The 15,670-nt window shown below is 39.6% G+C and overlaps 1 protein-coding gene across 5 annotated transcripts in view; it reads left to right on the top strand.

Annotated features, from left to right (window-relative positions):
* Window positions 1-7,633: 7,633 nt before the first annotated feature.
* The window catches only part of HEATR5A (HEAT repeat containing 5A), a 67,343-nt gene continuing 59,306 nt past the window's right edge, over window positions 7,634-15,670 (top strand). For 3 of the 5 annotated variants that reach the window (XM_051806234.1, XM_051806239.1, XM_051806238.1), the window contains exon 1: window positions 7,634-7,794. The gene's annotated coding sequence lies outside the window, so the exon portion shown is untranslated. Of the gene's footprint in view, window positions 7,795-7,892; window positions 8,085-14,263; window positions 14,435-15,670 lie in introns of those variants that run through there. The other 2 variants (XM_051806235.1, XM_051806237.1) reach the window with 2 other exon arrangements.

The raw sequence follows: 15,670 nt of genomic DNA on the forward strand, positions 1-15,670 counted from the left end.
GTAGTTTTGATAAGAGAGTAATGAGATTTTTTTCAGATTACATAATATATGATTAATAATTACAAAATAGATAAGGATGTTGAATTCCTGGCAACTGACACTCTCAGAGTTGAAAGCAACCATTTACACAAATGGCCTGGAAATATTAGCTATTAGGTCCCAAATGATATGTTTATTCATTAATAATTAACAGTTGTGATAGACACAATATGAGTTATGTTCTCAGTTCCTACTAGCAACATTTAACTAAGATTGTCTTGATATGAATAACTAATAGAAATTCATTTTAATCTCTGTGTGTGGTAAAACATTTTTATTCCTCTTTCTTTTGGAGGTCAAATCCTAAAAAGTGCTGACTTTACAGGACTTTCACAGACTTTACAGGAATTGTGGGTATTTAATATATCTCAAGAATTGATCCTTTGAGGTATAATACAAAGTCTGCAGTTTTAAATTTTTTCCTGTCTCCAGAAAGATCTTTGGCCGCCTGGCAATTCATTCTCTATATTTCAAGAACTCTGTGAGTTCTAAGAGGGATAATCTTGAAAATGTTTAGTGAGAAACAGACTTAAAACAAAACACCATCTCATACTATCTCTCATATAAAGCACATAAAATCGAATATATATTTTGGTTGTTCTTAGGACCAGACAGAACTCTATAATTTCTGTTACAAGGTGGATATTTTTGTATTATCTGCCCATTTCTGATTTATTTTTGTAAGCATCTTGGAATACTGATTTCTGCCATCTTCTGCTCCAACGATTGGCAGCTCGTTGAATATTGTGCCCTTTGTACTGCTTTATTTATATCTACTATTGATTCACAATCCATTTACTGAAAGAAGCCATTTCTGAATAACATACTGGACTGTACTGATGAAAAATCAATTAAAATTACTTTTTCAAAGCCAAATGTTCATTTCTTTCTGCCATGAATATATACTTTAAACAGATGATCTGACACTGCTTTAAATAGTTTCTATTCTGTGACTAGACAAAACCTCAAGTAATTATCCTGTTCTATACTTGTAGACCATCTATTGGAAGATGCTTAATATTCCCCACTTTCTTGAAATAACCTATAAAGTCAGGAGTCATCCTTATGCTATTATGCCTTCAATTCAACTGTCATACAGTAATTCCAGTATCAAGTTTTTGCGACCTCGTTTGCAGCGTACACACCCAGTGTGTCTAAACTGAATGTGTGTGGACTATGAACTGGGCTCATAAAAATTTACTAATGCTTTCAGGTGCAATAGCTTGTTTTTTAGTCAGCAGTATTCCTGCTTCCTTCCCATGCCCTTTCTGGAAATTTTTACCTTTGCTATTACATACAGCATGCAACACACGAATTTACAACATACAAATATTAATCCAGAATTGGAAGTTAATAAACAGTGTGTAGACCAGTAATACTAATAACACTGCTGCAACTGTATTGCTATTGCTAGTAACAGTCAGTAGGCTTTATCACAAGTGTTACAAGACCTCAGGATGGAGGCTTATCACACATGCTTTATCTGAACTTTCCTTAGTCTTCTCAGAGCTTTGCTTTTACTTGATTTAGCTGTAACAACAATTTTTCTAAGGGCAGGGGACTGTGGCTGATTTGTTTTACTTTTGCGTTGTATGCTGAAACAGCAGTTGTTATATAGATATTAGTACTAAGTAGTTATTCTGTGTAGAATGATATTTTTATGACCCTAACATAATGTTACAGTGTACAAAACAGCACCAGCCTTGAGAAGTGAAGACGCTGACGGCAGTGTAAAGTAGAGGCAGGGGATGGTAAGAGATGGGGCACAGACTGTCACTGGAGTCCCCAAGGCTATAAACTTTCCAATGGTCAGTTGAAAACCTGGAGCTGGGCAAGACTTGTCTTAGGGGTAAAAAAGAGAAGAAAGAATGGGTATTTAAGATGTAAAAAAAGCAAAATACGTGGTTGCGGGCCAGTAAAGAAAAAGCAAGGTGTAAAACTTTATTAGAAAACATGCAAAATAGCCCCAGCTTCTTTTTTCCAAAAGAAGTAAAAGGAGAGGAAGAAGAACAAACCATAACAGTAGCATACTTCTGAAGGCATAGGACTCCAGATGCTGATAATCCACTGTGCTGCCTCTACAAGATGGAAGCCACATGAGGTGAAAGGGTAAGCACAACACCAGGAAAAGGGGTAGGTATAGGTACTAGGTGTGCATGCATAACGATTTTAAGTGTAGTATCATTATTAAGACTTTTTATACAGTTTATTTTTATTTTTATTTCTTTTCTTTTTCTACAATAATTAGATTTGGACTGAAAATAATTCTTTGATTAAATTGCTAAGGTTGCACTTATAATAGATTTGGTGTGACTTTATACATAGGGTGGATTTCTTGTTGCCCATAGCAAGATTTTGCACATAACAGTTTCTGCAGACAATTGTTTCCCCATGTTGAAATGGCAGCCACTTGATGGCCTGCTGGATGTTAGCCAACCTTTGTGGTTCTTTTCAACAGGTCCTTTAATGCAGCTGTGATGTCTGATCTCATTTACCACAAAAGCTGCACAAAAGTTTCATTCTTCACTGTGACTCAATGCAACCACTGCTCTTTAGCCCCTCTTTGAGAACAAAATCAGTTCCCCTTGGATTTATAAGTATGATCTGGTGAACCTCAATCTCACCTCTGATATAAAAACAGCTTCTTTGGCGAAGGAGACATGAATCTTTTAAGCTCCATTATTTTTTGCTTTTATTTTCTATAAGTCTCTGCTATATGGACTCCCTCAAACACATAATGTTTATCTTCTTAAGCTGGAGTAGCAGTATGCCATAGAGTGGTCTCCAAGCATTACCTGAGGTCTGTCACCAACCTCTGTTGTGACTGGCCTCATTTCTTGACTTCTTAGCATCTCAATTCTCATCTAATAAATGGATTTTTTTTTTTTTTTCAATGTGTTGATCCTTAAGACTATACGTTGAGCAAAACAAGGACCATCACTCAGTTTAGTGTATTCACAGCACAGTGGGACAGTACTGGGCTGTCTGTAAGATCCACCAGTTGCTTTATACTAGAACTCAGGGTGACAATTGCTGGACAAGAACAGAAAGTAGAGCTTCCTCCTCAATATTTTTCTTGGGAAAACAGCATCTAAAATTTGAGACTCTCCCTCAAGAATTTAGTGAATTTAGTATTTCCTATTTATTCCTTCTTGTTTTCTTGAAGCTCCACAGAATTTAGGAATCCCTACAAGATTCTTTTACCAGAAGTGCCATGCAAATACAGTTGAAAAGTAAATGGTATATGTGGTCAAGAGAAAGAAACAGCAGTTAGAGTAGCCCAAATACTTTGAATGTATTGCACATTTTCTATTTAAACCAATGCTGGCTGCTAGTTCAATTACTGCCAGTGTGCGGCTTTGGGTAAAGCAATTTTCTGCTCCACTTTTTCCATCTGTGAGACAAAGAAAGAGTGAAAACAAGGGAAAAAGAGGTTTAAAACCACTAGTTTTTTTCTCTTTACTAAAAGCAAAAAATCACCTCTGATCCTCCTTTTTTGTCAGAAGGCAGTATGCTTTCACCTCTCTTCACCTTTGTTGGAGCTACAGGAATTTGCCTTTCGCTACCTCCTGCTTAAACCTCTGCCTCACAAATGTGACTTGAGCTAATGTCCACAGAGCACTTTGACTGCCTCAATGAATGGTGTGGTATCAGTGTAAATAACACCCCATAGTATTTCTAAAACAGAGGTGATCCAGACAGCATGGAAAAGCAAATAAATGGCATTCCTGTTGTACTGTTCTTGTTCATATGTATTATGTATCTTATTGCTCTGAATTTAAGATTGCTTTCTATTCACTTTAATTGTATTTACCAGTGTAAGTGCCACAATAGATGCCCTATTGCGTCAGTATGTATTAAAAATGTGCAAGTAAGGAGCTTAAGGCTATTTAGATATGCTCCATTAGGAGAGATTCGCAATAAAGGTTTTGTATTAGCAGTGAAAGCAAAAGGGTTTTGGGAGGCTTTAGTATTTAGCTGGCAATTCATCCCTAAGAGCTAACTTTCTTATTTCCCACTGCCATTTTGGTAGCTGTATCTAATATTATCTAGGCCTGCATAATACTTTTATTTACATTGTAGGATTAAAAATAACAGCAGGACTGTGTAATTGCTTGGCAGGAATTCAGGCCTTGCATTTTGTGATAGTACAAAAAGCAACTGTTGGGAATAAAAAGAAGTATAGCAGTATTGTAGCATAAAATAAAACTATATATTACTTTTGATATTCAATGTGTAAAAAAAGAAAGATTTGTACCTAAGACAGTGCAAAAGCTAGGACACGCCAAAATGTGTTGGATTCTACATGCCCCCAGAAGGGAGCTACTGCAGGGAACTGAACGTTTCACTTTTGGGATTAGAAACACATAGTTACTGTCTCAACTGAGGGAGCAGGCGTGGACAGACTTGGATGCTAAGGGCTGCAGCAGTTCTAGAACTGAGCATGTTATAATGTTTATAGGCAGATTAATAACCTTAAATTAAAACCAAATGTAAATTGCCTGTAGCTGATGGTGTAACTGTTCACACATTTAGAACTTAATTGTCTCGCTCTGTACTTTAAAACCAGCATGTTGACTCTGTAACAAAATTGCAAAGAGAAAGTAAAACTAAATAGTTAATCTTATAATTAATCTAAAGACATTCCTTCTTAATTATTTTAAAATATCATGGAATTTGGCTTTTTCTGCTATGTAATTAGTTGGTGATGTTACATTCGCTTCAAATCAGGCCCCTAGTCCTGTGATTCTTAGTCATGCATGGACAGTCACACTAAATTCAAAGGAATACATTCTTTTTTTTCCTCTAGAGTCATTGAGGATTATAAAGCTGAAAGAAAGAAAATATTTAGCTCAGAGGCGTATGTGACTGCATAGATATTCTACTATGTCTGGAATTTGTACGGCAGAACTGATTCATGCTGTCTCCCCACTTCAGCAATATAGACTAATGAGAAGACTAATCAGTAGGTTTGTGCATTTCAATTATTTGCCAGTTGCTTATTTTATTAAGTAATTTGCTATTGAAGCACAGTCAGGACTAATGGGGAAAGGGAAAATTGAATTAATACATGATGAATACATTTAACTATCCTATTTTTTTCTGGTTTAGAACAAAGTACTGTAAACTTGCATGACAATAATTTTTTTTATTTCAGATGGAAAAGGGGAAAATAAAAATGGCATACATAATTGCTGAAGTAGACACTAATTTGAATCAGTGCACGGTTAACATTCTGTTGACCAATTTAGGAAAAAAATCATAATAAAAATCTAGGTTAGCCATAAATTCAATAAACACAGACTCTTACCCTCATGTAAACACTGCTGGCACAAAGTCACCCTAAAGCTGATGTACCCAGAGATGGAAGGAGTGTTCTGATTTAATATCCTTTGTTATTCCAATTGAATCATATCAGCTTAGCATTAACAAAGCATTACTTAGATCTGATATCATGTGTTCAGGGGGCTGGGAGACATAATGCTTAGGAAAAACTGAGCAAGACTTTACTTCTTAATGAGTGATATTTTGTTTTGCTCTATGCTCATGTAACATTCAGCATTATGAAATACTAATCTTGGGTGGGTCCCTACCTGCTACCATAACAGAGTGAATAAAAGACATAGTAATGATAATAACAGCAGTAATATTCCAAAAATTATCCTAAATTTGGGGTTGCTTATTGTTTCTGGGTTAAACATGATCAATTCTTCACAAATATTACCAGGTCTTTCTGTTACCTCAGGGCTGCCAGCCAGAGCAGCCTTTGTTTTTCTGGAGTTCATTATGGAAAATGTCATAACACCGACAGTCTTTGAATATAAATTGTTCAGCTGACCTTTCTCACAAGTGAATTGCAGATCTTTATGAGTAGCAGCAACTCATCTCCTGATCAAAATGAGGTTAACCTAGCAAATAGCTCTTTCCTGGGAGTGTACGTTATTTTTGATACCAGGAGTTAACACCTTTACACCAGTAGGAGTTCGTAGAGTTGATTTCTGTGAAATATAATATGTAAATAGTTTCCTGCTTCAGGTATGAGGCATTTATATATTCTTCATTACCACATCCATTGCCAGAATTTTTTTTAAAAGCATCAGTGCTTATGTTTTTTTATCACAGTCAGTTTAGTAAAAATGAAACCAGTGTCCATATATGGTAACACAGCCTGGTGCTCGTGGCATCTATAGCACAGTGTAATCGGGCAGTTCTGCGTACACTCCTTGAAATATTTCTCAGCAGTATCATCTGCATAACTGAATACAGATGTTCCCAGAGGATCCCACTGTATATAAACCTTATATGTTGAATCTATTTGAAGATGAATGCAGAAGCTTATGTAAGGTTAGACACAATTTTGGGTCGTATGGTTATGTGTCCTGGGCATTATTCCCTCCCCACGATGGCTCCCTCTGTACAACTACCTGAAAGGAGGCTGTAGCAAGGTGCTTCTTCCAGGCAACTAGTGACAGGATGAGAGGACATAGCCTCAAGCTGTGCCAGGGGAGGTTCAGGTTGGACATCAGGAGGAATTTTTTCATGGAAGGAATTGTTAAACATTGGAATGGACTGCTCAGGGAGGTGCTGTAGTTACTATCATTGGAGCTGTTCAAGAAACAACTGGACGTGGAACTTAGTGCTATGGTCTAGTTGACATGGTGGTGATCAATCAAAGGTTGGACTTGATCTTGGAGGTCTTTTCCAACCTTAATGATTCTGTGATTCTGTTTGCACCAGTTAAAAGAAAGTAGTCCCAGAGAACGCAGAACTACAGTAAGATTATTGTTTGTTTATTTTAAAACTAAAAAATGGTTGAGAGACACATACATTCCTCTCATTAAGACAGAACTTAACTTTGATCACAGATTTCAGTAAAGAAAATCCCTCCAATGGAAATTTTCCCATGACCAATGCATTTGCTTATGAAAATTCGGAAGGGTGGAAGTCATTCCAACGATGTAGCAACCCTTTCCAGTTGGAGCACATGGAAGAAGTAACTAATGCAGTAGGAGAAACCAGGAGCTCTAGCTGACCTGGTCCTTTAGACACAGAATGACTCCTTGACTTGGGATCCCATATCGATTTGGGGTCAGAGCCTACACAGATGAAACTTGAGTAACAACTTTTGCAAATGTTGGGTTTGACATGCATGCGCTTAATATAAAGGTGCTGTTCCTGTTACCGTCCTGTGCAGTGCCCAGGTGCCCTCTCCAGAAAGTACACCTGTGGGGTGGAGTGGAAATCAGAAGCCATGGTAGACTCTTATGAAAGCCAGGTACAAATCCCAAAAATGCCAGCTGAGCTACTTTAAAAAAATATCACCGAGAGGGATTTTTTTTGTTGCTGTTTTGGGTGGGAGCACGCTGAGCGCTGTCTCCCGGCTGTGCCCCGCTAGCGCAGCGCCGCTCACCGCCCCGGCGGCTGCGGGGCCCCGGAGCGCCCTCGGGCGGGGTCTCTGTGCCCCCCGGCACCGCGACACCTCGCCCCGGGCCCCGCGCTCCCCGAGCCGCTCCCGCCCTCCTCCTCGCCGCCGCGGGCGCTCGATGGCTCCGGGCCCGATTGCACAGCCCTGAGCACCGGAGACGCCCTCCATCTCCTCCTCCTTCTCCTCCCCCCTCCCCGCCGGCGGGCGGCGGCAGCTCGGGCGCAGGACCCGCGGCCCCCCCGTGCCGGAGGAGGGCGGGCGGACGGAGCCGAGCCCCGCAGAGCGGCACGGGAGCCCCGCGGGCAGCCCGGAGGTACAGCGGGCGGCAGGTAGGGAGGGCGGGGGCAGAGGTCGCCGGTCCTGCCTCCGGGGCAGGGGGCGCGGAGAGCCCCGGCGGCCGCCCGGAGCAGGGCTCGGAGCCGCCGGGGGAGGGCGGGGATGACCCAGAGCAGCGCGGTGCCAGCCCCCCGCCCGCGGGAGGGGATGCCCGGGCTCGGCGCGGCGTGAGGGGCTGTGTGAAGGGGCAGCAGGGCCGAGCGGAGGCGGTAGCTCTCTACGGGGGTGTGCCTGCCCGAGGCCTGCGCCTGAAAAGTGCTCGATCACCCCCCGAGCCGCCTGGGTGGGTCGGTGGGTGACACACACAGCCGCCTCTGAAGCCGGCGGCCGGGCGGCTCCCGCGCTCCCTCGGCACAGCCCGTCCCGGTCCCCGGGGCTGTGGGGCAGGTCTCAGCCCCGCGAGGGGAGCGGAGAGCGGAGAGGGGTCTTCTCGCCGCGGGAGGAGCGGCAAGCCGGGCACAGGGCTGGTGCCGGCCGGGTGTCTCGGGGGTCGGCGGCAGAGCAGCGCTGCCGGCCGGGCCGGGGTGGGCGAGGGGGGGTGTCTGCCCTGTGCGGGGCGATACAGAACCTGAGGCTGCAGGGACGGGTTCGGCGTTTACTTTCAACGAGGTTCTGTGATTTTTGGGTCTTTTTTGTACTTTCTTAAAAATTAATAATTAATTAATAATATTTAGGGGAGGAGTAGCAGTGTTGGACATTCTGGTATGCAGAAATGTTTTTGCAGGCTTTTGCACTTGAAATTTGCATCGTATAACTGGTAAAAACCGTGCACAGGGTTGGAAAACCTGTAAAGTTGCATTAGTGTTGACATTTTTGAATGAGGGAAAGAGTAACAGATGGTGTAAGTTTAGTGAAAAGGAAAGTTTTTTGAGATGTGGGTGGAATGATGATAGGAGAGGAGGAAGGCGGATAAAAGTTCAGGTCAGCTTTGTGTTTCTCTAAATGAAATCTGATAAATTTTGAATTTTTAATTCATTATTTGTAGTGATTCTTTAAGTTTGGCGTTCGATTTAGTAGCGTTAAGTGTTTGCAGTTCTGGCCATGAACTGTACTTTTATTTTAGTCTCACATGCCAGAAATATTTTCCCTGTCTTCAGAAATAGTCAAGCTATACTGTATGTTTTGGTGTTTTGCTACATGATGTGTAATATTCTCATGTATGAAATAACAATTGAGACCCAGCAGATAGATTACTTCTGCTTGTGTGCTGAATGGAGTTTGGGTTTCTTTTCCTGATTGTTTGACACAATGAAATGGAGTTGGGGGGAGGAAGCCAGTTTGATGTTACACTAAATCTAGCAATACACTGAAAACTTGTGCTTGATTATTGAACATAGGATTGTTTTTATAGTTGGTAAAATATCTGACTTACTGACTACTTCATGACTGACTACTTCCCAACACATCAAAAACTTTATTAATCAATGCAGTATGGTTGTCTGATTTAAAATTCAGAACATCCTAATGAGGTAGGAGGTTAGAAATATGTTCTCACAAAAACATATTCAGATTGTGGGATGTTTGTTCTATTCAGTTTTTACCAATGTGGTTTTTACTGATTTTAAGGAAGCAGAACCCTTAAAAAGACACAAAATATGTCTGTATCGACACTGCAGACCAAAAAGGCATGAAATTTTTATGCAGTTATATTTTTTGAGCTGTTTTGGAGTTTTCTTTGGGGAACAGCCATGTAAAATACCTAGAGAAAGAACAATTGCAATGAGGTATGTCAGTAATTTATGCCTGGATAGTGGCCTCTGATCCGCCAAACAAGTCTCCTGTAAAGTCTGCATCTGTGAGGCTCCTACTGCTAAATTTCTGTGTTGGTGTGTTTCAGCGCAGTTGAAGTCTAGTCATAGTAATAGCTATAATAATTTTCAGGAAAAATAAGTATACTTTTCTGGGATTTCAGGATATGTTCAGCAAAAAATTCCTTTGGCTGAATTTCATGCTAAGCTAGACTGGATTCAGCATTTACCTTAGTGGAAAATTGGTAGCTAAAATCAACTTACACTTTGGATAATCCATATTCATATATATCACCTAGTGTAAGTCAATTTAACATTTTAATAAATAATTTAATTTCCTGAAACTGCTGTCATTGTGATAAAAAACCCCACCAGCAACAAACCCCACCCTGTCAGCATACTCAGTTTGATGTATTTTTGTCTATATTAGATAAACAGTATTGTCTACAGTGTTCTCAGGAATAAAACTATATTCAGACATATATTGAAATTATTGGTAGGATTTAGGTGGATGTTTATACTTCTGTGCTTTTCATGCACTTGCTTTGCTATGACACCAGCTTTCAAACCTGCAAAGAAATAAACCCAAAGCATTCTATGAATTTTTATCAGACAAAAGCTAGTTATTGCTTTCCGAAATTTAGTTAGTCCAGTTTTAGGGAGGGGGGAACCTTTTAAACTCATTTTGTCAGTATCAAACTTCCAAATATTATGACTATTTTATGACTATTAGAAGCATTGGTTAATTATTTATATGTGGTTTGCCAGGTTACCTGTAAATAAAATAATGTTCTAAGGTCCCTGTAATGGAGCCAAGTCTATCTCTTGGCTGAAACTTTCAGAAATGAACCTAAATAATATTAGAGAGTTGTGAGGGCTAGGGGGGACAGTGTGCCAGTAGTGCTGCTGTGGAGCTCAGGAAATGGCTGGCTTATATTTCTCAGTAGCTGAATGTTGTTGCTTCTTGGTTTCCTGGAATAATTCTTCTTATGTGGAGATAAAAATTAAAGTGATGACAAGAAACATGAAAGCAAAGTGTATGTACTTTTTAACACAATGAGTAAATGTCTTCCAAATTTTTTTTGAAATGTCTCGAATATGTTGCGTTGCTGAAATAGCTATTGCATTTCCAGGCACTTTTTTTCAGGGTATTTTTCTCTAATTTTCCCTCAAGCCTTGTCCTCAAAACTTCACAGAAATCATTCAGCATTCTTAGAAGACATTGTCTTGTCATTTCTTTCACATTTCAGCAAATGTATATTGTGTTGTAGTTCTTATAAGTGTCACTGTTATGTATGAAGGTTGTGGGTGGTCACATTCTTTGTGTGAACATTTTTAAAACCAGCAAGTCCCGAGCAAGGATTCTGATAGATTTCTGTTAGGTCTTTGTTGCCGTTGAGCTTTATTACTTTTTCAGATAAAGGGCAACTCCTCTGAAACTTGGAAATCAATAACAGCATTTTGGTAGGAAAATCAGTCGTTCGGAACTGTTCCTGTGGGAGTAAACAAGTACTTTGTATGAGCATCATGGTTCACAAAACAGCCTCTTTGTTTTGCAACACAGATGAAAGTAGCTGAGAAGCTAACAATAATTCTGTTTGGGCTGCATGATATTTGTTCTTTAGGACAGCCTGAAACAGTGTGAACACAGCAAGACCTACATATGTGGGAGGTGCAATATATGAGGATACACTTGGCTTGTAACTTTAACGACTACCTGCATAAATGCTACCAAATTTTCAATGAGAGGATAGATACATAGCTGTCCTGGGGCAAATTGCTTTACCCAGAGCACAGCAGAAAGCCTGAAAGAATAGGATCTTGGTTCAACATTTATGATTTCAGAATCATGTTTCTAATCTGAATAATTGCATGCAAAAATATGATGTAAATGGAAGTTGTCCTAGTTTGAAATCTTCACAAATAATTAGAGGAAGTGGATGGTTTTGCAATAAGCTTTACTTTTTCTGCTTGTAGTTAGACAGATTCTTCAGTGCTTTTTGCTCTTTGGGATAAGCATGTGATGCAAGTGGGTAGATGTTTTGGGTTTTTTAAAAAAAGGAAGATAATTTAATTTGTGAGTGGAACTGAGTCCCTCTCTAACACAGAATATACAACAAAACATATGAGTACTCAACTGTGGGATTTATTTGGTGTGTTTTTCACATGCTAATGCACTTAAAATCTGATATTAAGAGTTACAATTCTGCTTGATTTGAAGATCTTAATATTTCAGACCATCTCCTCTGTGGCCTGGTGTTCTTTTTCCATGTCCTCTGAGTTGTAGTCTTGTGATGACTTTCTCTTGTGGTCTGTACTTGCAAACTGCTGTCAAACATGACTGTTGGTCCCGTCTTCTCTGTGTTTGGCTTCAAATTTTCCTTACTGCTGACCAATGTAACATAACACTGCTAAATACCTGGCATCCTTAATGGCACTATATTAATTTTGGGTGAAAAGCACTTATCACTTTGATGCTAAGGAGTAATTTGGTCCACGTTGATGAGACCAATCAGTGACAAATTCAAGTATGAGTGTATATGCCTTGAAAGACTGGGTTCTGGTTTCAGAAAATCTTTACTGTCCTCCGCATCAAGGGTTTAATCAATTAAATGTACCAATGCTTCTGCTATAGAAACAATTCTCAGGGGGGTTAACTTTCTCTTTTTTCCCCTCCTCCTCTTCATGTCTTGGTGCTAAAATGCCCCGCATTTGCTTGTGTGTTTCTTTGAAAATGCATACAAGAAAGCGGTGAAAGGGCACACGAAATTCCCAGGGTTTCTTTCAGTCAAATGAGAGGCCAAGAGTGATTAGCACTGCTGAGCATAAAATATGTACAGAAGGCTCAATGTTAAATTGGGACCAGCAGTTACCTGCTATTGCTTCATGTAGCTCTGTGGAGCACAAAGTTTAAGGCTAAGGCTTGTGTATATATAAAGAAGGCAAAAGTTAGCTGAATGCTGAGGATCCTGCCACACAAAAGATTTGGAAGTACTGACATGCACTGACACTTCTATTTAGCTTTGCCTACTCTAACTGAAGATTGTGAGGCAGACTTTGCTTCTGTGAGTTAGTTGATGATAGTTTGTATAAGTCAAAGAGTAAACAAAGACTGCCTGGTCTTTCCAGTAATAATAAACACCTTTATCTCTTGAATGTTCTCACTTCAATCCATTTCCAGTATCTAAACTCCAAGCACATCTAAGCTGGAATTTTAGTTCTTTTTTATTCCTTAGGAAATTACTGAGATTCTATCATTGTTGTTGATTTGAAGCAGATTATTTCTGTGAGTTATAAATTCTAGCTAGATTACAACTAAAGATAACTAAATTCTTAATTTCCTGGGCCATCAGGTCTCCCACTTGAAGTAGCTGGGAGTTTCATCCTGCACTTTTTGCCTTCTCCAGGCCTCAGTGCCTCTTTCTGTTTGCCTACTAGTATAAACAACAAACTGTAACTATTGGATTTTGGTCTATGTTTCATTCATTAGTAGCTGAATTTGGCTGGTTCCTTAAGGTTTTTCTGCCCAGCTGGCAAAGACCATCATACTTGGTTTCTCTTGTGAGAAGTAAGTCCAAGGGGCTGGGCAGGAGTTTTGTTTATGTTTGGAAGACACTCTAAACAGGTATGTCTGAGGGCTTAACATAGACTTGAGCATCGATGTCTCTCCCTGCAGTCAGCTCAGATACATTGGTAACGATCATCCCATTAAACTTTTAAAGCAGTGCTGCAGGAGTAACATTGATCTGAGCTGTTAATGGCTACAACTAAATGTGTCAGGCTAGAAGGCTTTCTCTGGAATGTATTAGTTCACTTGTTAGATAGATGATAAAAATCTTGCTTTCTGAGGAAAAAAACATGAATTTGAAGTCAGTTAAAATACTACTGCGGTGCAGTGAGGGACAGCTTGAAGCTAATGAATGTGCTTCAGCTTTGTTTTTCAGCAGTGGGATGGTTATGGTGTTGATTGTATAGTGAGCCCAATGGCAGCTGTTAGGAAAACATGGGTTATTATTACTGGTCATTTTTGATCTTACTCATTACAGTTATTCATTACTCTTTTTTTACTGTTACTCATTATTGGCAATGAGTAACAGTGATAATTTCTTAGAAGCATAATATGCATTTACTTGTCTGCTAGAATCCACAGATATATCAGTGAGCTCCTGAGCTGTGCCATGCTTCAAATTGTCACCTGTGGGGAGCAGCTGAGGGAGCTGGGGCTGTTTAACTTGGAGAAGAGGAGGCTCAGGGGAGACCTTGTTGCTCTCTACAACTACCTGAAAGGAGGTTGTAGCCAGGTGGGGGTCAGCCTCTTCTCCTGGGTGACGACTGACAGGAGAAGAGGACACAGTCAGTCTTAAGCTGTGCCAGGGAAGGTTTAGGTTGGATATTAGGAGGAATTTCTTCACAGAAAGGGTGATTAGACATTGGAATAGACTGCCAAGGGAGGTGGTGGAGTCACCGTCTCTGGAGGTGTGGAAGGAAAGACTGGATGTGGCACTCGGTGCCATAGTCTAGTTAACGTGTTGGTGCTTGGTCAGAGGTTGGACTTTATCTCAGAAGTCTTTTCCAATCTAATTGATTCTGTGATTCTGTGATTATCTTTATGCTTTAGGTCAGATTTAATGCAGAATTATGTTAATACTAAAACTAGAAAAATATAAATAATTATTGTTAAGATAAATGACACTTTATTTTCTTCACTGCATAGTAGATGTAAAGGACTTGGACCCTTGTTTAGATTGTATATTAGATCCTGAGTGTCATGCCTACAGAGCTGAGGTTGATCTGATTTCTGTTTGAGCACTTGTTCCTGGAAAAGAGACAAACTGCTGGAACAGTGAGAGATCAAATATGAAAAGTCTTGAAAGAAAATAAATTTGTAAGTACATACTTGATCTGTGTGGTAGTTTCCATTACTTGTGTTGCTCTTCTTTGAAATAATGAGTCATAATTTAAAAGCTTTCTTTTAGTGAGAGATCAGTTAGGAGTTTGCTTTATTGCAGATTACCTTTTTTTTTTGCTTTTTATTTTTTATATATATGCAAGATATGCTATGAGGTGGAAGAAAGGGGGAAAGTAAAAATTATTGCCACTATTGCTTATAGGTTTTCACTGGTTGTGTATTAGTTTTTGTTCTATCTTGTATTGGCCCTTTTAGCCACCAGCACACTTGTAGCAAGTATGGGTAGAGCCCTCCCCAAATCTTTGTTCTCAAAGCCTGGCCATGATGATTAGTTTTTGTCTTAGATGTCCATGTGAAAGAAATACAGCAGTCTATGGTCTGCTCCCCTCAGATTTTAAAACCTGAGGAGATTACCTAGCTCAGAATGAACTTGATAAACATAATAGATCTGTTTGGTTTTTTTAGTCTGTTATAATTTTGTCATGGCTAATCCGTTGGTTCTCATATTTGAAAGATGGTTGCTAAAGGCAGTTACTCAGATCAGTCTTAGCCTGGATGAGTCACCCTGTATTTAAAGAAGACTACAGGTCCCTCTTTTCTCACTGTGGTCTGTCAGGAACTTCAGAAACTGAAGTGCTTTTGCCTTTTAATACTTGACTCACCCTATATTCTTTCAATTTACAGGGTGACATTCTGTTTAGAGGTTGTTCTAAGAGCTTTTCTGAGCTCTTTTCCGACCAGTCTTGAGCAATCCTGCTTGCCAAATTTTCCATCAATAAATGAAAAAAATTTTCATCAGTAATAAGTAGGAACACCTTCTGCCTTGTCCAGTAAATCTTTCTGACAGTTTTGTTGCATACTGTAAATGCAAAATAAACCTACACCATAGGAAAAAAAGAGGGATTTTTGATTGATATGTTCTTGTAGCACCAATGGTAAAGTAATTCTTGTAATTTCTTCAGTTGCTTAAAGACAAAACCAAAAGCATGGTACTTCATGCTATTTGGCAAATGAAGATTTTATCAGCCATGTATACCTTTTCATTTTGGTTGATGGCATAGTATACATCTCATTCAATTAAATTTCACGCTTTTTTTTCCAGATTTCTTTTTTCAGATTGAGAAGCATCAAAATTGTAACACCAGGGGAAAGGCACTATCAAATAATTCAACATTTCTAAACACGAGTTTCATGTAAATATAGATGCATCTT

This window comes from Manacus candei, unplaced genomic scaffold (genome assembly GCF_025592945.1).
Source record: "Manacus candei isolate 608988 ecotype Guabito, Panama unplaced genomic scaffold, ASM2559294v1 h1tg000067l, whole genome shotgun sequence".
Lineage (NCBI taxonomy): Eukaryota > Metazoa > Chordata > Aves > Passeriformes > Pipridae > Manacus > Manacus candei.